At 36.4% G+C, this 24309-nt stretch overlaps 1 protein-coding gene across 19 annotated transcripts in view; it reads right to left on the bottom strand.

The window, feature by feature from the left end:
* Positions 1-24309, bottom strand: part of RALYL (RALY RNA binding protein like) — a 722276-nt gene that overhangs the window by 656153 nt on the left and 41814 nt on the right. The window contains exon 2 of one of the 19 annotated variants that reach the window (XM_055348371.2): positions 10708-10813. The exons of the other annotated variants lie outside the window; for them this stretch is intronic. The gene's annotated coding sequence lies outside the window, so the exon portion shown is untranslated. The remainder of the gene's footprint in view (positions 1-10707; positions 10814-24309) is intronic. 19 annotated transcript variants of the gene reach the window in all.

Here is a 24309-nt window from a genome sequence, read left to right on the forward strand (position 1 = left end):
AAGAGGGACACATCAAGTGCTATCCCTTGGGAAAGACATGGCATTGTTTGCCTATCAGGAGATTATTTGGTCCAGGTTTGATAAAGTTGCTGAATAGGACTACTACTGACTAATCTTTACTTCTATTTACTCCCATAAGCCCCCTGAAATGTTGTTCAGGCTGTAAGCCTACACCTGGCCAATTTATTTATGAGCATCCTAAAGAGATATCTCATGATGGCCTGATGTAGCCAACTAAATTTAATCACATATTTTGGTACCAAGCATATAAATTGGTAATCCTCTTATTTTTTCCTCTCAGGTACATAAAGCCCTCCCCTAAGCAAGTTAAAGGAGGAATAAGCTGTACGTACCTTATTTATGTATATTATTGTAATTATCATGATTAAAATTTATTAGTTTAGTAAACTTAAGCACAGAAACTGTTTATATCTTGAAACTAATTTTCCACTTGACAGAGAGCTTTTATAAAATATATTCCTTTGACATAATACACAGAAGAACTGTTTCTACTTCGGTGTCATTCTGAAGACATACAAATTAATGCAAAGCTAGGATAGTCTGAGTCCCACCATTTATTTTATTTGCATAACTGAAACTCTGCCAGACTGTTTTTAGTGTTATCACTGCTTAAGTAGCAGAACTGTGAGCAGATGGTGAGCTGGCTCACTTCGATTAGACATGTCTGGATTATTACACTTGAAGGGGTACTTTATTATAAGCTCTTGGAAAATAATACAAGAAATTCTTTTTAGAATAGAATTTAGAATAACCAAAACTAAACCAAACAGATTTATTTAACAATTCACTAGTAATTAAAGCCTGCGTCCTATTCTATATTTACAAATTTCCAGGTTTGCACCAAGTTTTTCTTTTCTTTTTTTTTTTTTAATTTAAAATGTGTCATTAAATTGTTGCACAAACTTGCAGGAATAAACTTCAAGAAAACCTAATCTTTGGCATGCTAAAGGATAGTACACTTGGTATGGTAACCTTGAGAAAAATTCAGTAATGTGTTGGGAGTGCTCCCACCAGTTACATGTACCTCTTAAGAAATACATAAATATTAAAACAAACCAAAAGGGTTTAAGACATCACAGAAGAATGATAAAGAAACACCAAGAAAAACCAAATGGTCCAATAAATGCTAAGGCACATTTGACATACTTGAATGGCATGGGATATTTGCTCCTCTAATAGGAATAATGTGGAAAGTTTCTGGCTTTGTACAACCATTTCTACCCAGTTCAGTTCTTGTTAACTTCTTTAAAGAAACTTGTATACTTTGCCTGTGATGTCTTTCCATAAATCACCATCGTGATTTGGATAATCGCCATTTGGATAATTTCACTAACCCTATAAAACAGACATGTCTATGCAGCTTATGTTACAGGTATATGCACTGAAGGCCAGACTGTACAAGTTCATGCAACTAGTAAATACAAAAGCTAAGATCTGGACACAGCCAATCTCACTCCAAAGTCTGTATTGTTAACCATCATGCTTTCTGAGGGTCATAGACATTTGATGGCAATTAGAAAATAATACTGATGGATGATCACTTTTTTTTGCTTGGAGATTGGTCAGTTGTTTTACTTATTGGTGTGGAAAAGCATCCACCCATGTCTCTCCTCCACATCCAGGTCTTTGGTACATACCACACTTGGACTGTGGCAACAGCCTCCTGGAGGGTCAGCCCTCTATACACCTCCTCATCACCAATCAGTCCTCTAAGCAGAAGCCCAGTTCTGCTTTAGGATCCTGCTTAAGTCTCCAGTCTCTTCTCAGATCATTTATCCACAGGCGCTTTTTTCCAACCACATTGGCCTTCTGGCAGTTTCTTATTGTGAGAAGGTCTTTCCTATCATGTTTTCCATAGCAATCCCTTCTTTCTATACCTGGAAAATTCTTACTTGGAATTTCATCTCAGCTTAAATATCACTTCTTCAGGGAAGCTTTTCTAGTCTTTCAATCTAATTTGGTTGTCCCTTGTAAGTTTCTTCCTTGAAAATCTCCCTTGCAAATTATTATGATTTGTTGTCATATATTTGTTTTGTTTCTCTTACTAACTTCTAAGTTTCTTGAAGGTAAAAACAGTTTCTATTCACTACTATAGCCTTAGGTCTGAGCATAGTGTCTGACACAAAGTAGATATTGATATCGTGAAAGTTGGAGAAAAGTAATAAAGGGAAGGAAAGAGAGAGAATGAGGCGGGGTGAGGAAGGAAGGGAAAAGCTCACTCTAAGTCAGCTCCATCTGTCTTCACTGGTGCTGTTGTCTACCTCTTGGGGGTACACATGTGTTCTTGGCATAATTACCCAATTATGAAATTATCCAAAGAACATCTCTCTCCCAGGACCACTGTCACTGCTACCATTTTACCATCTTCCTTTGGCTTCTGAATACCAACAAATGATATTACATTATTCAGGGCTTGATTTTTCCACGCTCTCTTTTCTGTGAAGCTCTCTCTGCATTTGCTTTCAAAGCTGCACTTTCTCTTTGTCAATTAAGATTCCTCCCAGGCTGTGCTTTAATTATTGAAAGGTTCTTCTTTGTAGTGAGGGTAAATCAGCCTTCTCATAACCTTTATTCATTGATCCTGATTCTGTATTCTGGAGCAGTTTAAACCTGTCACCCCACCCACCCTACAGCATTCCTTCAGATTATTTAAACATGCTATCATGCATACCCCTGAGTCTACCCTTCTCCAGGCTAGAAGTTTACTTTAATGTTAACAAATGTTCTTATGAATATATGCTATCCAAAACTATTCAAGCATCTTAGATGTGATAAGTCATATGCATACGCTTAAACAGCTAATGACAACAACAATAAGAACAGCAATAGAGTATGTAAAGATTTCCTTATTATCTAATTTGCTCCTTTCAAGCATTTTCTATTTGAAGTCTTCTCTGAATCAAGGCCCCCAAGCAGAATTTATCCCCCTTTCATTTGGACCACCAATCTAAGGAGTCCAAATTCCTCTACATTTTTTACAATCTGGTAAAATTATTTGTTCATATGAATCTGTCCTAAAAGACACTTCAGAAGCTGCTAATTATTGTTTAAAGTCCATTGTCCTCCTTTCATTTTATGAGGAGAAACTTCTCAATGAGTCTTTTGTGTTTCTGCACATCTTGCTAGCAGAGACAATTGTTCCAGATTACCTTTCCAAGAATTTTTGCATACCAAAGAACCCTGGAAGACAGAAACAGCGTCCCTCTCTAGAGCAAGGGTAGATTTGTTTACTGACAAGTCAGAGGATCATGTTGCCCTTCAGTGCAAAGTTCAAGGAAGTTCACTTCCAGCCCATTGCAAAGATTGATATTTTCCAAGCTCAAGGTTGCTCATCTATGAAGCATATATACTATATGTGCAGTATCCACCTGAGTCATTCCATGTTCCCCTTGTAGGACTTAAGAACAAGGGTAATTGCGTGAACTTGAAAATCACTCTCCCTTCTATGCCTTAATTAATAAAGTCTTTTGTCTCTGACTCAGGAAACTTGTGTCTTCTGCCAGCATGTATGATAGTTTACATATCCGGCAAAATCTCAGACCCTTCACCGTCTTCACAAGTCCCAACTAACAGCAAGAATCCACCTTCATATATAAGTGAAGGAAACCTCTGATAATTCAAGCTCCTGACCTTTCATTCTCCCAGCAGATCCACAGAAACTGTGATGTGTCTGAATTTGTAATCCACAAAATGTGAAAGATAATAAATGATCATTTTTGTTTGAAGCAGTTTTTGAGGTAATTGGGTTAACAACAAAGACAACTAAAACCTGGAAATGAGGTGCTGTCCTGACAAAAAGAAATAGTGCAGCAGATGTAAGACAGTACAGTGGGCAAAAAGTGGAATGGTTTGTACCTCAGAATAGCTTAAAGAAATGTGACATAAAGTGACATCGAAAACTGGAAGGAAGAAGACTCTTGTCCTGTGGTACAATTCTGACTACTCAGGTTGTTCAGTAACTTTGGTGATGTATTCAGATAAATGTAAAAAGGGAAATAATGGAATGATGTATAACTTCATGTACACAGTTTGCTTGGTATATCAAAATTATTTGGAAGATATTATCTAAGGGAAAAGAATACTAAACTTTTGTCCTTAATTAAAATGTTAAGAATTCTGTATTCTTATGTTTCTGTATCTTTGAGTCAAACCCAGTTTGGTAAGTCACTTAACCTTAGCTGAATCTTAATATACTCATCCACTAAATGGGATAATGTCATAGGATCACTGGAAAATTTATAGGGAATAGCAATCATATTAATCATATTAATAAGATACATAGTTGCTTCTATTTAATTGAATATGCATGATTAATCTCCTGTCCCTGCCCCAAAGCCACTAAATGGTAGTAAAGAAAAAATAATAATTTACTAAGCCACATAGAAAAAATGAAGAGGAGAAAGACAAGAACAAGTAAGAAACCTATACTCATTTACATTGATGGAAAGGTCTTAGAAGAATAGCAACTGACTAAGTCTGACTTCAAAGGGAAATGCCAAAGAGAGGGTGCATGTCCTCCTGACTTATATCCTCCCAGACTCCTAACTTATAGTGCAAGATTCCAACTCCGTGAAGCCAGGTAATGACCTTTCCTGCCACTACACTGTGACTACCCAGCCCAGCTAGAAGGGTATTCTCTTGAAAAAGAAAATCTGAGAGATCATGGGTTGGAGGAAACTTGGCACAGCAAAGCACACGGCAAATTAAAACATGAATAAATGTATATGGAGGGTGAGAAAGTGAGTAATTAACTGATGTCTACATATTTAACTCTGCTGTTTCTTCTCATCTAGCTTCCAGAACATGAGTAGAGAGATGCATACCTCCCAGATTGAAAACTACATTGTTCCACTCTGAAAAGCTGACTGACAGACCTCAAAAAAAAAAAAAAAAAAAAAAAAAAGTGTGAGAGAGAACAGAAACAAACGGAAAAATATTCCATGCTCATGGATAGGAAAAATCAATATTGCTAAAATGGCCATACTGCCCTAAGTAATTTATAGATTCAATGTTATTCACTTTAAACTACCATTGACATTCTTCACAGAATTAGAAAAAACTACTTTCAAATTCATATAGAACAAAAAAACAGCCTGGATAGCCAAGTCAATCATAAGAAACAACAACAACAAAAACAAAAACATGCTGGAGGCATCATGCTACCCAACTTCAAACTATACAAGGCTACAGTAACCAAAACAGCATGGTATTGGTACAAAAACAGACACATAGACCAATGGAACAGGTAGATAACTCAGAAATAAGACTTCACATCTAAACCATCTGATCTTCAGCAATGGGGAAAGAATTCTCTGTTTAATATACGGTGCTGGGAGAACTGGATAGCCATATGCATAAAATTGAAACTGGACCCTTCCTTACACCTTATACAAAAGTTAACTCAAGATGGATTAAAGACATCAATGTAAAACCCAAGACTATGAAAACCCTAGAAGAAAACCTAGACAACAGCATTCAGAACATAGCACGGGCAAAAATTTCATCATGAAAATGTCAAAAGCAATTGCAACAAGAGCAAAAATTGACAAATGGAATCTAATTAAACTAAAGAGCTTCTGCACAGCAAAAGAAATGATCTTAAGAGTGAACAGACAACCTACAGAATGGAAGAAAATTTTTGCAATCTATCAAATCCATCTGAAAAAAGTCTAATGTCCGGAGTCAACAAGGAACTTAAACAAATTTACAAGTAAAAAACAAACAACCCCATCAAAAAGTGGGCAAAGCGCATGAACAGATACTTCTCAAAAGAAGACATTCACGCAGCCAACAAACATATAAAAAAACCTCAACATCACTGATCATTAGAGAAATGCAAATCAAAATCAAAATATCTCACAGCAGTCAGAATGACAATTATTAAAAACTGAAGAAACAACAGGTGCTGGCAAGGTTGTGAAGAAATAGGAATGCTTTTACACTGTTGGTGGGAATGCAAATTAGTTCAACCATTGTGGAAGACACTGTAGCAATTCCTCAAAGATTTAGAGGCAGAAATACCAATCTGACACAGCAATTCTGTTATTGGGTATATACCCAAATGAATATAAATCATTCTATTATAAAGACACATATATACTGCAGCACTATTTAGAATAGCAAAAATATGGAATCAACCCAAATTCCCAACAATGACAGACTGGATAAAGAAAATGTGGTACATATGCACTATGGAATACTATGCAGCCATTAAAAGGAATAAGACCATGTCTGTTGCAGGGACATGGATGGAACTGGAAGCCATTATCTTCAGCAAACTAATGCAAAAACAGAAATCCAAACACTGTATGTTCTCACTTATAAGTGGGAGCTGAACGATGAGAACACATGGACACATGGGGGGAACAACACACACTAGGGCCTGTTGGGGGTATGGGAGGGAGGAAGGAGGGCATCAGGAAGAATAGCCAGTAGATGCTGGGCTTAATGTCTAGGTGATGGGTTTATCTGTGCAACAAACCACCATGGCCCATGTTTACCTATGTAACACACTTGCATATCCTGCACATGTACCCCAAAACTTAAAAGTTGAAGAAAAAAAACAAAAAGTGTGGTTACTAACATTTGTAAGACCTCCTCCATACAGATTTTTTTTTTTTTTTTTTTTTTTGAGACAGAGTCTCCCTCTATTGCCCAGGCTGGAGTGCAGTGGCACAATCTTGGTTCATGGCAACCTCCACTTCCTGGGTTCAAGTGATTCTCCTGCCTCAGCCTCCTGAGTAGCTGGGACTACAGGCACGCACCCCCATGCCCGGCTAGTTTTTTTCATATTTTTAATAGAGATAGGGTTTCACCATATCAGCCAGGCTGGTCTTGAACTCTTGACCTCGTGATCTGCCCGCCTCAGCCTCCCAAAGTGCTGGGATTACAGGCATGAGCCACCGCGCCAGGCCCTCCATACAGATTTTAGTCCAATTCACTGATCACACTCAGCAGCTGGAAAGCCTATCACTTTCTCTCTTCATTCTCCAGCCCCCACACCAAGCACACAGAGCTTTTCAGTGCTTTACTCTTAATGGAGAATGTAACCAGGGATTATCAGGTATTCCAACATGAAAAAGAAAGTCCAATAGAAACGAGCAGGATAATCAAACCAGGAGGAAGCAGAGACTATATAGAGAAAGAAAAAAAGACACATGGGAATAACGGCAATAATACTGACAATACACCTCACCATAAACTTATCAGAATGAATTCGTTGGAGAAATATATGGAGGGGAGGTACTTGTGTGTGTGCACAGGCACTCATGTACACGTGTGTATGTATATGTTTTTTTAAGTGAGCAAAGTAACTACTATAACAAAAAATCAACAGATCATGTCCAAAATAAATATATATATAAAAGTATATATATTTAGAAATGACAGTATATCTGCATTATTTTAATACACACAGCTAAATATTAAAATTAATATTTAATAGAATTTTTCCCTGTTAATACCAAGGGAGGTAGGGAATGAGGTAGGTGTCTGCTGACTCTGTTTATAAACCTATTACCATTATTTTATTCTGAAGCTATGTTTATCTATTGCTTTGATTTTTAAAAGAACACATCTTTTTGTCAATACTCAATGCTGTTACTGGGATATAGTTCATTCTCAAATTTGAGCTTTTTATCACATCTTTTCTATTCCTGCCTGTTAAAATCAAAAGTCTACAACTTAGCTGGAAAGTGTTTTAAAGTTACCGGTTAAAAAGTTCTTAGAAATGCCTAATTCAAGTTGGTCTTTCCATGAGAACTTTTTTTATCCATAATGCTGAAGTATAAAGACCTCTCTCCTTCAGAAATGCCATAGTACATCCTGTCTGTTTTATTCATGTGGAAATGAATTCACATATTTCACCTTGTGACATTTCTTCTATCATCTTGAAGAATGAAAGTTCCCTACAAGAATGCATGTTATTTGAAGATATTTATTTCTTAGTAACAGTGTTGCACTTAATAGGCATTCAATAAATTTCTGCTGATTAGAACTGATTGCAAGAAAGAGGCCAGACTTTCGATATTCTAGATCTCAAGAAGTGAAGAGTTCAAAATCAGCAATACCTCAGTTGACATTAATTGGAATTTTGGAAGGATCAAAGCTAAAGAGAATTTTAAACAGAACAATTTTCTAGAAAACATTATTTAATTTTTAAAAAACAAAAACATCAAAAGTATAATCGCTTTTTAATTTTTTACCTGTTTTATCTAAATGTACAGACTGTGGGAAGTTTTTATTACTCACTTGTCTCAATTCTGGTTTAGAAAATATATAAATTTAGTGTGTCTACAATAATATTGTCAAACAATGACAAATAATGTTTAAAAATTTAGTCATTGCTGTCACTGATTCTTCCACAATGAATTAAAATATTGGCTTTCTATTGTTGGTCTGTCACTTTTACTGTGTAAATCAATTTTAAGTAGCAAGTACCAAACGTGATGCAGTACTTTGGCACACACACTACAGCCAGACTGTCTTTTATTTTTATTTTTATTTATTTATTTATTTGAGATGGAGTCTCACTCTGTGCCCAGGCTGGAGTGCAGTGGCGCGATCTCGGCTTCACAGTAGCCTCTGCCTCCCAGATTCCAGCGATTCTCCTGCTTCATCCTCCTGGGTAGCTGAGATTACAGGCACACACCACCATGTCTGGCTAATTTTTGTATTTTTAGTAGAGACAGCATTTCACCATGTTGGCCGGGGTGGTCTGGAACTCCTGATCTCAGGTGATCTGCCTGCCTCGGCCTCCCAAAGTGCTAGGACTACATGCGTGAGCCACCACGCCCCACCGAGCCACGCTGTCTTAATGTAAACCCTGGCAGCTACTATCTGAGTGATTCTGAGTAAGCTATTAACCTATGTCTCAGTTTCCTCATCTGTACAATGGAAATGAGGTAACTACTCTGTGATAATGCCATAGACATTTAATGGTCTGAGACATGTAACGGCTAGGCGTTGTATAAACACATGTAGCTATTTTAAATTATTAACTGAGGTATATTTTTCTACTTAAGCATATTACAATTGGATTTTGTTACATTTCCTGGTTCTGATAGAATTAGAAAATGACCCAAATTTATTTAATGCATGAGGGGACTCAATTATATTTATCAAGTTATGTTTTATTTGAGTTGTCCATGGATGAATTATAAGCTATGTAAGTGTTCAGTTGGTGAGAGTTTCTCCTGTTCTCTATAATAAAAACATCATAATGTTTAAGGCATTTTCTGTATACCTACTAACCATGGAATTGTCAAAGCATACATCAAGAGGAGAAAAACTAGCAATGTGGTTATGTAGCCTCAAGCCATTTTGAAGCATAGTTCATCGGCACCTATAACAGAAAGCTGCTGCAGGTCTCAGGTCATTATGGTGCCTAACATGGTATAAGATGTCTTTACCTCCTTGTCAGCCTAGGTAAAGCCCCATGGTCCACAGTAGAACCACTAATTCTGAGCCACAACTTGTAAACTCGTAACAAGAAACAAGATGCATGCTATAGATGTCATAAAACTAGACTATGTCCAATTCATTATATTAATTACACATCTGGAAGTCACAAACTGAGTGTGAGCAGCCACCACCATGCCTGTTTTCTGAATTGCTGTCACTCTGTGCCCACATGGATGTGCTGACTCCTACTAAGCTTGATGGAAGAAGCTCTAAAATTTCCCTCTCCTCTCTCATACCCTACCACTACAGTGTTCAAAGGGCTTGACTTTTCATCACTTTTCCTATCTTCCCCCTTGCTTCTCTGCCAAGCTCAGTCAACACCTTCTCTGGTCTTACTCACCAGGTTCACCATGAATTTCAAGACATAATAAAATAACAAGTTTCTCTCTACTAAAAATTTGAATATCGCAGTTATAAGGTAAGTAGTAGCTGGTTGATATATGCTACAGTTGAGGCAGCAAATGTTAACCGTGCACCTAGGATGCATGTGGCATCATGAAATGTTCTGGAAATATAAATATAAAGAACAAAGTCTTCCCTCAAGAAGATTTGAGTCTTTGGAGAAAAAAAAATCTATATACATATATATGTATGGACAGATATCATGCAATGAAAATATTTACAACAAAATAATTTCCCTCATAATATGTATAGGATCAATTTCTGGACATCATCAAAGAAATATTTTATAAATATTTCCCAATTTTTAATTCATTGATGAATGTCATACTGTCTGAAAACAAATGTGTACCTCACCTCTGATAATAGACCATTATATTTTTATGAAGGAGAAAGTGTGGGTCATTCTACAAAATATTTTATGCTTATTAAATGATTTACAAGCAATTCAGCTTAACATTATGGTTATTAATTTCTTCTTATAGATTCACATTTTATGTTTTTAAATTTTTTAGTGTTTTCTTTTTTCTTTTGTTTTGTTTTTGTACTTTTTTCTTCTTTTTTTAGATTCATATTTTAATAGCTGATTTCCAATTACTTTCATTTTTAAAAAAATCTTTGGCCTCTTTTAGTGTATCTTTCTCTTCAATTTCCTGATTTTATCAACTCTTATGCCACATCCTTCAGCTTTTCTTTAATTCATATCCTGAGTTTTTAAATTTTCAATCTGAAACGTTCTTTCACATATGCAAATGCTTAATAATATTTCTTCTGAGTTGTGGGTTGTATTTGGGAATCATAATCATCAGATTAAAAAAGACTTACTTTTTGTTTTCTTCTTATAGTAATGGTGTTTGAATACAGCCTGATGTTCCTCTATTTATTTTAAATTATCTGAGGGTTTTCTTCCATAACAAGAAAATTGGTCTGTCTAGGAAAGAAGAATTTGAATTTTATTGTTGTTGATGTCAATAGAACTTTGTTTTTTCAGTGTAATAAAATGTATTTAAAAAATTATTTCCACAAAGGGAGTGGTAAGTCATATGATTTTCAGATACTCATTCCTTTCTTTAATACCTCAAATTTCTACCAACTGCTTATTTTATTCCCTTCACCTCTCAGCCTCTAAGAGAATCTCCCACTGAGGCAGTGCATACCCAAGACTGTCACTTCTGCTCTGCATACCTTTAAGATTCTTCCTTAGGATTCTCTAGTACACAGTGGTCTCATCCACCAGCTGCCAGACCTGTTCTCAGTACTTCTCCCTCTTGGGAGTGATCTTATTTATGCCCAGCCACCAAGAGAATCCTGCTGCCCTCCCCGGTTCACTTCTCTCTCTGCCTACACTGGTTCCAGCATGGGCTCTGGAACTGGCTGTGTAGGTTTCCTGTAACGTATTTCCCATTTAGAAGTATCTTAAAATGTGCAGTATTCTTGGTCTGCTAGTTATTCTGTAAGCTTGCTTGAAAAGAGTTTTATTTACTCTCCTTGTTGATTTTTCTGTAGGATATTTGGAGAGATCAAATTTTGACAGCCATCATTATCCTACAGGAACCTAGATGGTTCACCATCTAAGAACCAAATACATTTATTTACTAATTAGGCGCTAATTAAGTAAATTATACTACACCATATTATTTCTTTCAGCTTAATAAACTTTTATTGAAGTACACATCATCTCCCATCATTTTATTATATTCTACCTGTGTTTGAAGCATGAAACCATTTTCTTTTGGTTTCCAGCTTTTTCCTTTGCATTTTTATTAGGTGTCACTTCATTTTTTGACACAGTGAAATAATATCACTGCAGTCACCTCATGAAGATATTGATTGGAAAAGTATAGTGAGCCCTTACAATGTCTGTGTCTGGCACACACAGAGCAATCTTTAAGTTCCAGTGTGCCCTTTCTGCATCTCTTTTCCTTTCAGCACAAATCCTAGTGTCTTGCTTTACTAGAGACATAAGGTGGCAACCCAATCGCATGACTTGGCCAGGATTATTATACAATAAAAAAGGTGCCTATCATATGGGCAGATTCAAACTCTACTCAAGCAAGCACCACTGAATGGCAATAAAGGAACCCCACAGAACCCTTCCTGTGGGCAAGGGTCATTTGGCCAAGGCTGTGAATCTAAATTCTTGGTAACTGTTCAGCCGATGAAAAATACTTTATTCTTACACAGTTCACTGCCTGTGCTTAACATAAATTTTGATTACTGTAATTTATGTATATTGTTGCTTTGTGATCCTGAGTTACTTTATATCACTGGGCAGATGCAAAAACTTGTTGATAAATATGGTGTTCTCATCTTTCCAAATATGCCTTTAGTCCATTTTATAAAATGTAATATATACGTTGCAAACTATCTTACTCAAGTTGATTATACTGAATATCGTATAACTAAACTATCTAATATCCTAATAAAAATGAAACACAGCCCCGAGAACAGCTTTAATGAACTGGGATCATGTTGGTGATATCTGTAATCCCAGCAGTTTGGGAGGCCAAGGTGGGTGGATTATGAGGTCAGGAGATCAAGACCATCCTGGCCAACACGGTGAAACCCTGTCTCTACTAAAAATACAAAAATTAGCTGGGTGTGGTGGCACGTGCCTATAATCCCAGCTACTCGGGAGGCTGAGGTAGGAGAATCGCTTGAACCAGGGAGTTGGAGACTGCAGTGAGCCGAGATCACACCACTGCACTCCAGCCTGGCAACAGCATGAGACTCTGTATCAAAAAAAAAAAAAAAAAAGAAAAAGAAAAAGAAATGCATTGGATAATATTTAGCAACTCATATCAATGTAGTTTCACCCTCTTTGAATTAGTAACATAGTATGTACTAAAAGTATTACTAACTATCCAATGCTGTGTTGAGGTTTTAGCATCTCTGCTAAGGTAAACTGTTAATATTCAAGATTCCAATTCTGGATTTCTTCTTCTGTGATTTATATAACTTACACATCAAAATCTTGCAGGACATTCTGAGGTTATCTTCTGGCCATGCCAACATCAAATTGACTACAAATTACAGCAACAAGAAATGGTTTAATACAAATTCTTACCATATTTCAAGGAGCCATAATTGGCAATCTGAAATATAATCGGTACATGAAGTAAAAGGGGCATATTTCAAATCTTATTGTGGAAGAGGGGAAGCTGATAATGAATATCTATGTCTAAAGTGTTTCAGTTGCCCCAAATCAGTTTGTCTGACTTCTTAGCCTGTATTTCAACTTCATCTGAATATTTGTGTATTTTGCTACAAATTCTTAAAATGAAAATAAAATTTCACTTGTCAACTAATTTTCACATTATAATTAAATAAAAAGAAAGTCTGAAGAATGCAAACTTTGAATAACAATTGTCATAAAATATTCAAAATAAACAAAATGGAAAATGCTACTTAGAACAAAGCAAAACATTTCCAATTCTAAAATTTTGCAATTAGGCCAGGCGCGGTGGCTCACGTCTGTAATCCCAGCACTTTGGGAGGCTGAGGCGGGCAGATCACAAGGTCAGAAGTTCCACACCAGCCTGGCCAATTTAGCGAAACTCCGTCTCTACTAAAAATACAAAAATTAGCCAGGCATGGTCGCGCCCACCTGTAGTCCCAGCTGTTTGGGAGGCTGAGGCAGGAGAATCACTTGAACCTGGGAGGCAGAGGTTGTGGTGAGCTGAGATTGTGCCATTGCACTCCAGCCTGGGCGACAGAGCGAGACTCCGTCTCAAAAAATAAATAAATAAATAAATAAATAAAATTTTGCAATTTAGTAAATACTTTAATGAAGTAAAGTTGCATGTCCTCTCAGAAAATTGATTTTAAGATGTTTAAAATGTTTAAAAGGTGGGCAGGTGGACAGAAAGGAAAGGACATTCCAATGAAGGAAAATAGCTCAAAAATGGTAGCACTTTCCAGAGAAGGAAACTGGAGCTTAAAATGATTAAGTAACTTTCCCCAAGTCACCCAGCTGAATCAGTTATGAAACATGCTTTTTAAAATAAATCCCTATCTTAACATTAAAGATCAAGTACTTAATCCTTATATCACATTGTATCCTGGTCATCAGTTTAAGCTCAAGGATTCAGGTTGAAGAAGTCTTGCAAGATTATGTTATTTCTGTTGAAGATGTGAAAAAGAAGCATGTCATTTTATAACAGAGAATAAGAAAATACATATATAAAGGTATCCTTTACAGAGCTTTCTAGAAAAGACACCATTTTTATTTGAGTCAAAAGACAAATGAACAAATGGGCCAATCTGCCAAAGCTAAGAAATGACTGAGCAAAGAGGAGAAATTAGCAGTGACTAGACTCTTGAAAGTGTGTAAACAATTTAACTCTGGATTTTTTTCCAAAAATGCCTAATACACTGAAAATTATTGGAGTTATCTGGCTTTTCTTTATGATATTTATGTTTATACTTCACTCCATAGAGAGATGCAAAAAGATAAATAGGTAAAAGAGATGCCAACAAGTAAGAAAGGAAGGCAAGACAATCAAAGGTGCATCAGGATACTACAGACAAATGAGACTGAAAAGCTCACTGCACATCCTTAGAACAATAGTTGGCCAGCTACAAGTTCCACAGTTTTCATCTGAAGTAAGGAAAGAAAGGAAATCACCATCCAAAAGGTAATAGAAAATGACTAAGATGAAACATGATATTCTCAAGAATTTAAGTAGCAATGTTAGGATAAATTAAAGGGAAAAAGACAGAGGGAAACAAGACCAACTAGAAAGTTATTGCATTATCAATACCCATGAGACCCCAGAATATGATAATGTTGGTCCAAGTGAAGGAAAAAGAATGGAGGGAAGAATGAGTAGGACTTGGTGAGTACTGATGTTGGCTAAGACAAAGAAAAGGAAAGTTCACCCAAAACTCCAGGGTTTTGAGTTTGAACGGTTGGAAGAATGGAGGTGGCAGAGTGGTGACTAAGAAGCAGTACTAGTCCTTGCTTTCTGCTGTCTCAAATTTAAAAGGAAAGGATTAATTCCAAATCTACTCAGCACCAGACCTAAAGCAGACCAAAGCTGGAATGAGTGAGGTGCTTTGGGGTGGGAGTTAGTCTAGCTCCCTCACACTAGTGACACAATGTTATGGGTATACCTAGAACCCAGATCTGCCATAGTAATAAAATGTCTCCACCAAATGCATTAGATTTTTTTCCTACAAAATTGAAGTTTTTGTTTTCTCTGAATATAAAAATGCATCACATGTAAAATGTAAATATAGGATGAATGCGACTGTGTAATCCCAGAGCTTTGGGAGGCCAAGTCGGGAAGATGTCTCAAGGCTAGGAGTTTGACACCAACCTGGGCAATGCAGTGAGACCTTATCTCTACAAAAAAAAATTAAAAATTATTTGGGTGTGGTGGTGCACATCTGCAGTCTTAGCTGTTTGGGAGGCTAAGGCAGGTGGATCGTTTGAGCCCAGGAGTTTGAGGTTACAGTGAACTATGATTTTGCCCCACCACATTCTAGTCTGGGTGGCAAAGCAAGACCCTGTCTTTAAAAAAAGAAAAAAAGAAAAAAAGAAAATACAAATTTTAAAATGCAAATGTAGGAAAGAAAGAAATTTTATCTAGAGTATGCGAAAGGTTTCTTCCATATTCAGGAATATTACTATACCACTTTTAATGGCGGTTTTATTATATTATTAAAATATAACATCATTATAATTCCACACAGTTATAATATGATCACTTTATAGGATATTAATATTATATAATCACACATTCATATTATATAGCTTTTTTAATTGACAGATAAAATTGTTATACAACACATATATGCCTACCATCTCTCTTCAAAACAACGTGAAGTTTTGTTTTTAAGTATATTTACATGTGGAATGACTAAATCTAGTTAATTAGTCAGATTACAGTCATAGGCATTACCTCAGGTAGTTACCATTTTTGTGGTGAGAACACTTAATGCCCACTGTCTTTGCAATTTTTAAGAATATAATATATTGTTATAAACTATAATCACCATGTTATACAATAGGTCTCTTTAGCTTCTTCCTCCTATCTAACTGAAATTTTGTATCCTTTACTTTTAAAAAATAGTTTTGAATTGGATAGCCTAAAATGATATCTCATTATCATTTTATTTGTACTTTTTAGATTAGCAAGTCTGAATACATTTTAATATTTTATTGTGTATAGTAACCTTTCATCTCTCACTTGTGTTGAACACAACTTTCACAGTTATTTTTCTTTCACCATGTATATGTTATTTCATAGCAGAGAAGTTGGAAGTTTTTATATAGTCAAATTTGTCTTTTCCTTATGGATTTCTGTCTTTGGTATCATTTACTGAAAATCCCCCCACATTCTAAGTCAGCCAAATTTTGGGTTGGTAAGTCACCCAAATTTTGGGTTATTTTCAGTTTTCATGATTAAATCTCCCATTCATCCGAAATTTATATTGGTGTAAAGAGTGGAGTACTGACCAGACCTTTTTTCCCCCAAATGATTAGCTGGCTTTATTAAAGCCTTTTTTTGGAATAATCTGCCTTTTCCATGATGATCCTAAATGTCACCTTTATTATTTATTAAATACCTATATATCAGATATCTTTGACAAATCCCACATTGCTATATTTGTTTCTCAGTTTCCTGATCTGTACTGAACTTTTCTGAACAGGAAGAGCAGTCTTACGCAGAATCCTAGATATTTAACTATCTTCTCATGGACAGGGCCTGGTATATGGTAACTATTCAATAGATGTGTACTTGAAAAGGATGTAATGACTACTTCGAAAGAGTTTGATGGACAATGATAACCCAACAACTACAGAGATATTTGCAGATGTAAACATGTAACTTAAAGTATGTAAGAAATAAACAGAACTCTATATATTTTCTTAGGTTCATCTAACCCAAGAAATATGTTTTAAAAACAGAAAAAGTAAAATCTTTAAAAAGGCCCTCCAGCCCTCACCGGGAGTCATGTTTACATTCTCCTTACTGGTTTTCTTCTTCCCAGTGTGGCCCCTTTCATGGCATTGCGCTTTACGTTCAGAGTGAACACAGAGAACAAATATGGCCATTTTTTTCAGTACTATAAGGTCATCAACAGTATCTCAATAACTATGGAATACATTGTAACCTTTCTTATATGTGATTAATGTGAATAAAAGTCACACGATATTTGCTAATACATGTGCCTTTTTCTCTAGCTGTATTTCTCACTTCAGTCAATTTGAAAACTATACTTTTCCCCATGCCGTGTCATGGTTCTTAGTCTTTTCTCAAATCTGGACAACTATTCATTCTCTCATCCATCCAACATTTTTTTATCTTCTAGTCTCAGCTCAAGCATCACTTCTTATAAAAAGCCTTTCCTTGGAATTTGTAAGTAGAAAGGATACGACTTCTTTGATGAGCTGACTATGTTCTTATGCCTTACTGCCACAGCAACTGTAAGATTCCATTGCAATTGTTTAGTTAAATGTCTTCTCTTCTGGAGAAAGTCTGGAAAGGCTGAAGCTGTTCTTTTGTTCTTGGCATCCCTAACATCTAAAAGAGTGTTAGTGTCTAGAGGCTCCATACATATGTGGCAACTGAACAGAGGTGGTGTAGCATGGAAGTCAAGAGCATGGGCTTTGGAATCAGAGAGGCCTGGGCCTAAGTACCAACTGCGCTATTTAATGATTGCTTGACTTGAATCATTTCCTTATTCCCCATGAGACGCTGTTTCCTCATCTGTAAAATGTGGGTGATAATAACAAACTTGCACGAATATTATTAGAATTAAGTGAGAAAATGTAGAGAAAGGACTTAGCACAGTGCTTGGCATAAAAATGTGCTCAAAAATGAGAGCCATTAGTAGTAAATAGTAGTAACAAGTAGTGTCCATAGTAGTAACTATACTGGTATGAAAGTCGAAAAACTTAAAGTTCCATTTCTTCAGGATTTGTAAGAATTCTAAGGAGAATAACTAGAGAGTAAGTTATTATACAACTAATTCATATTTTAACTAATGTAAATAAATAGGTTTTTAAATACCAAAATTTGCTCCTGTTCACATTATTCACAGGATATTTATAACATTCATTAGTATACTAAATTTCCAGAAAGTTCTGTTTAATCATGTTATTTTATTTATTTTGGTCATCCATATTAACTGAATAAATTTGTATCATCTTCAAAAATTCTCCTGCAATATTTATTAATATTTATTTTTAGGGTTGGTTGCAACTCTCCATGTATACATTGTTTTGAGAATTTCATAAAATATTTAACTTATGGAATGAAATACACATTTCCTTAACTATATTAGCTACCATAAAATAATTTTTGTGAAATATCACATATATATTTTTAGAAATCAGGAATTTGAAGATATTTCTATACTTATATACAGTCTATTGGCACTAGTGGATTTTCAACAATTAACCCTATATATGAGGACTATATTAGATTAAGCTTTGTTTATTTGAGTATACATTACTTCATTTATTTGTTATTTATGTCCTACCTACTTCTCAAACTAATTAGGAGTGATATCCAAGTAAAATTATGTCTAAATACTATTTTAGCAATTTTCTATTTCACTTATATTACACTCAAGTTCTCAGGTTTTAATTCTACAAGCAATCTTCTTATCCTATATTTCAAAATCAGATTTATCATGGGGAGAAAATCACTGCAAGTCAGGAACTGTGAGTTCCAGTCTCAGCTCTGCCACTACAATTGTGCCCAACCTTGGGATGTCACATAATTTATATTTTCATATGTAAAATGAGAAATTGGGCAAGAAGTACCTCAAGGTTACTTCTAACTATAATTTATCTTTCCTCTGTAAGTTCCATCCTCTTTCTTAATCTCAAAATATCTAATTATTCTCCAATTATTTATATTTTAAACCGGAGTTATCTTAACATTTAGTGAGAGATGTGGGCAGCTACACAAATTATTATTATAGGCTGGAATGAAAAAAAGGACTGGAAGTTAATGTCAACTGTTTTGAAGTTACTGTCTCAGGACCCCAAATTGGAAATTAATATTTGGGATAAATAGTTCCAAGTTGTCTTCTAGTGTAAGAAACACAAGTAGCAATTGGTTATTTAATATGTATTACCCTCTGGGCATTAGCACTTGCTTATCCTTTATTTTGCATTCTACATGTTCAGATATTGCTTATTTCTCAAGACTCAGTTCAAATTCCACTGCCTCTGTGAAATCTTGCTTGTGTTTCTTATGAACACTCAGAGAAATTTATGCATGCGTCTGTTATGACTCACAAGACTTCCTATTTTCCCTTTAAGAAAGAGACTATGTTTCTGATCATGGTGTCTATCAAAGAAACTAAAAGTATTACTTGCCTTATAAATTTCGGCCCCCAAAATGGCTGATTGATTAATTGACTAAATGCATTTAGGTATGTATGCATGTATGAATGAATGGATGAATGAATAGCCAGAGATGAAATTCCATAAAGAGCTGGAACCCGAGTATGGCAATGGTGCAGAAGTGCTTACATGCATCTTGAAAGTGGGGATGTGATATGGTTTGGCTCTCTGTTCCCACCCAAATCTCACCTTGAATTGTAATAATACCCATCTGTCAAGGGTGGGACCAAGTGGAGATAATTGTATCATGGGGACAGTTTCCACCGTACTGTTCTGATCATAGTGAGTGAGCTTTCCGGAGATCTGATGGTTTTACAAGGGGCTTCCCCCTTCACTCAGCACTCATTCTCTCTTCTGCCACCCTATGAATAGGTGCCTTCTGCCATGACTGTAGGTGTCTTGAGGCCTCCCAAGCCATGCAGATCTGTGAGTTAATTAAACCTCTTTTCTTTATGAATTACCCAGACTCAGGTATTTCTTCATAGCATTATGAGACCAGACTAATACAGAGTGTGCATACAAAATGCAGCTTAGATGAACATTTCCATTTATATAGCAAATGATGCACTCTTCCCTACTACCCTAAGACATATAGAAGTGTTTTCCTCTATCTGCCAATTTTGGAGATTCTCTTCTAAATGCTGGTATTCTTACCATTTCCAACTGCATACAAAAGTTGCAGGATTTTTATCAGTTGATACCCTTTATGTCTTGGATTAGTTCTCTTTTCAAGAATCTAGTACTACCTCAGATACCTATGGTCAAGTGTACTTGAATTAAAAGTGCCATCAAAATTCTTCTATGGTAGTAATTTTGTATGTGCTCTCTCACACACTTGAAAGTCTATATACCCAGGATGGAGCTTAAATTATTTAACTTGGCTTATTCTTGCGACTCTATTTCATAGCCCTCCTCCACCCTCATCTCCCATACTATGCTATTTTCTCTGACTGGGACATTAACTACCACAATCACATTTTTTTTTTTTTTTTTTTGCTAGACTATTCTTTATGTCTTCGTTTAACTAGCACTTTGGGACAAAGGAATTTCACTGAACATTTAAGAATAGGGGAGTATCTCTTCAATTCACTCCCTTACAGCTCTATATTGTTATTGAAGCACTTATCCCATTGTGTAATGTAGCTATCTGTTTACCATTCTGTATGTGCCATGTCAGTAAGCCTTCTCTATGGTCTAGGAAGGTGTCTTTTAAATTCTGATGGTAGACACAAAGTAGTTTTTGATCAATAGTTGGTAAATGAATACATAAATGCCATTTATGATAGTATTAACAATTTAAAAAGTCAAAGAGGAAAAATTGTTTTCTGAGGCACTATTACAATAATGAAAGTGATTTCTAAGATTTGATTCATAGTACCTAATTACCCATAACTACTGTAATCATAATTAATTCTTAACTTTACATTATTCCATAATAGTAACAGGGGAGTCAGGGGAGATTGTGGATAAAGAAAAAATACCATCACATAGTGTGACTCTAATAAGACAAAAAGACTTGTAGGTGAAATGCCAAAAAATCAAAATTTAAAAATAAAATAAAAATTTAATAGTGGAAGAATAAGATCATGTAACTTTTGTTTGATAAGTATTGAATGTACAATTTTTTGTTAGTACTTACAAACAAATACCTATTGAATTCTCTCTCAATGAAACTATTAATAAGACTGAACTAGCAAGAACTATACACAAAGATTTTACAATCATTATCAACTAGAACAGTGGCTTTCAAATGTTTTTTATTAGAGCCTTTTCAAGAAATACATTTTTTTGGTGCCAGGCGTGGTGGCTCACGCCTATAATCCCAGCACTTTGGGAGACCCAGGCGGGTGGATCATGAGGTCAGGAGTTCGAGACCAGTGTGGCCAACATGGTGAAACCCCGTCTCTACTAAAAATACAAAAATTACCCAGGTGTGGTGGCATGCACCTGTAGTTCCAGCTACTCGGGAGGCTGAGCCAGGAAAATCATTTGAACCCGGGAGTTGGAGGTTTCAGTGAGATGAAACCATGCCATTGCACTCCACTCTAGGCCGCAGAGTGAGACTCTGCCTCAAAAAGAAAAAAAAAAAAAAGAAATACAATTTTTTCTGGAAGCCTACCACAGACAAAAATATAAACATGTACATACGCACAACTGAATCAAATTCCATGAAACAATACCAAACCTATCGTGCAAGGTACTCTAGTCCACTCCATTAATTCACTAATAACACATCAGCTGAGATCAACTAACAGATATTGATAGCAACATATTGCTATGTGATCCACACTCCAAAAATCCTGTCCTGGAAGGAGGTCACTAAATCTTGGTCACAATCCAACTGGATTTTTAATTTTGAAAATTGTTCTTAAACACTGTATAGAGAAATTAGAACTTAACTTCAATGATAAACTCTATTTTTCAAACACACTCTACTACTCCTTTTCAAAAAAAATTTGAACTTTTCTAAAGAAGTCTTCAGCTAAGTACAATTGAAAGGGTAGTAGATGTAGATGTAAATTATCTCCCTTTTAAGTCATATTGCTTCCCAACCACCATTTATTTCATATATGTATATACACTGTAATCCCAGCTACTCGGGAGGCTGAGGCAGGAGAATCGCTCAGAGGCAGGAGAATCACTCGAATCCAGGAGGCGGAAGTTGCGATGAGCTGAGATTGCACCACTGCCCTCCAGCCTGGGCAACAAGAGTAAAGCTCCATTTCAAAAAACAAAACAAAACAAAAACAAAAAAACAAAAAAAAAAATACATAGTTTTGATATACTCTACACCAGTGATCTCCAACCTTTTTGGCACCAGGGACCAATTTTGTGAAAGACAATTTTTCCATGGATGGCAGGGAGGGGGTTAGTGGGGTATATAGATGGGGATGGTTTCAGGATGAAACTGTTCCACCTCAGATCATCAGGCATTAGATTCTCATAAGAAGCATGCAACCTAGATCCGTTGCATGCACAGTTGACAATAGGGTTCACACTCCTATGAGAATCTAATGCCACTGCTGATCTGACAGGAGATGGAGCTAAGGCGGTAAAGTTCCCTAGCTGGCAGCTCACCCCCTGCTGTGTGGCCTGGTTCCTAACAGGCCACAGACCAGTACTGGTCCACAGCCAGGGATTGGGAACTCCTGCTCTACCCATAATGATCAGCTGCTCCACTCCTTCTATTAAACTCACTAAATAACCTACTTCTCATTTCTTCTCAGTCATTCATTCATCACAAAGCATATTGGTTCTACAAATGTGTCAGGCATGGGTCTGAGTGATAACAATACAATAGAAATAAAGAGATACATGGTTTCTGTCTTCATGCAGTACTCATTCTAGATGAGCAGTCATATAAACAAGCACACACATTTGAGACTGTGCTAAGTGTAACACAGGAAATAAAGAGGACACCGTGAGGGTGGAAATCAGGAGTGGGGGCAGTCCCACAAGTTTGAGGCCAAATAAAGCTTCTGTTAGTAGATGGAATAAAATCTCAGACATCAAAAAGGTGACAAAACCAGTAGTGAAAAGAGCCAAGGAAAGAAATTTCATGCAGAGAGAGAAATAGCCAATATTCTGGGCACAAATAAAGCTTTTTTTGAAAACCGAGAAAGACTGTGTTTCTGAAATGTAATCGTCAAGAGGAAACAAGACAAGGTTGGAGAGATAAGCAGGAGCCAAGTCAGCCAGGGCCTTGTAAGCCACTGCAAAGAATCTGGATATTGTTCTAAGGGTAATGAAAATCTGCTGAAGGACTAAGCCAGCTTGTGACATGATCTGATTTGCATTTTGGAAGGATGACTTCTAACTGCTATGTAGAGAATGGATTAGAGCTTGTAAACATGAAAGTCCAGCTAAGGAGACTATTTCAACAAATCTAAGCTAGAAATGACATGACTTGGCCTGGGTGGTGGCAATGGATATAGGAAGAAATACATAAAATTTCAACATACATTTTATACAAGAATCTTAAGGCTTCTGTATCAGAAAATAAGAGCAAGGCAAAGAGAAGAATTAAGGATAACTTCTAACTATCTATCTTGAGCAACTGGATGGATGGTGACGTCATCAACTGAGACAGCAAAGTTTAGAGGAAGGTAGACTCATCCATAATATCTGTGGGCCCCAAGGCTTGGTTCCAAATGAAGTTCAACATGTGCTTAAGTGTTTTAAAAGTATTAATGAAGTGGCCGGGTGCAGTGGCTCATGCCTGTAATCCCAGCCCTTTGGGAGACCAAGGCAGGCAGATCACGAGGTCAGAAGTTCGAGACCAGCCTGGCCAATATGGTGAAACCCTGTCTCTACTGAAAATACAAAAATTAGCTGGGGTTGGTGGCACATGCCTGTAGTCCCAGCTACTCAGGAGGCTGAGGCAGGAGAATTGCTTGAACCCAGGATGTAGAGGTTGTGGTGAGCCGAGATCATGCCACTGCATTTCAGCCTGGGTAACAGATTGCAACTTTGTGTCAAAAAAAAAAAAAAGTAATAATGAAGTTAATAATCCATTAAATAATATGTTGTATCATTCTACATTCATAAAAACACCTGGTAATAAACTTTATGCTTAGCTTAAATACATAATTTTCAAATTCCTTGGAATTTTGGGCAGGAAAAATTCTCTGTGTTCTCTGTGCACAGAGAACGCTGGCCCTTGGCCCCCAGCCTAAACCCTTTATTTTTCATACCTTGCTATATCCTTCTCAGCCAGTACCCTCACTCGCATTCATTTGGACACTCCAATTTAAATATCCAGTTCTGTCCAGTCTCCCACCGGTGCAAATATTCACTTAGTGAGCCTCAAGGTATGCACACTAGTGACACCATCCACCTTTTTGAGAATGAACCTGGGGTTGAGAGCTGTACAGAGCCAAAAGTGGAAAATGGGCCATTTGGGAAAGTAACTCTTAGACTCAGGATACTTAGAGCTTGGTTCTGATGTGGACGAAAATACTGCCTTGCAGTGAGCATATGACCATTTTGCCCCAAAAAGTGAGCCATAGCTGAAAGAAGTCACAGTAAGCACAGTGCCAACGGTAGGGACCATTTTTATC

This window comes from Gorilla gorilla, chromosome 7 (assembly GCF_029281585.2).
Source record: "Gorilla gorilla gorilla isolate KB3781 chromosome 7, NHGRI_mGorGor1-v2.1_pri, whole genome shotgun sequence".
In the NCBI taxonomy this organism is placed as follows: Eukaryota; Metazoa; Chordata; class Mammalia; order Primates; family Hominidae; genus Gorilla; species Gorilla gorilla.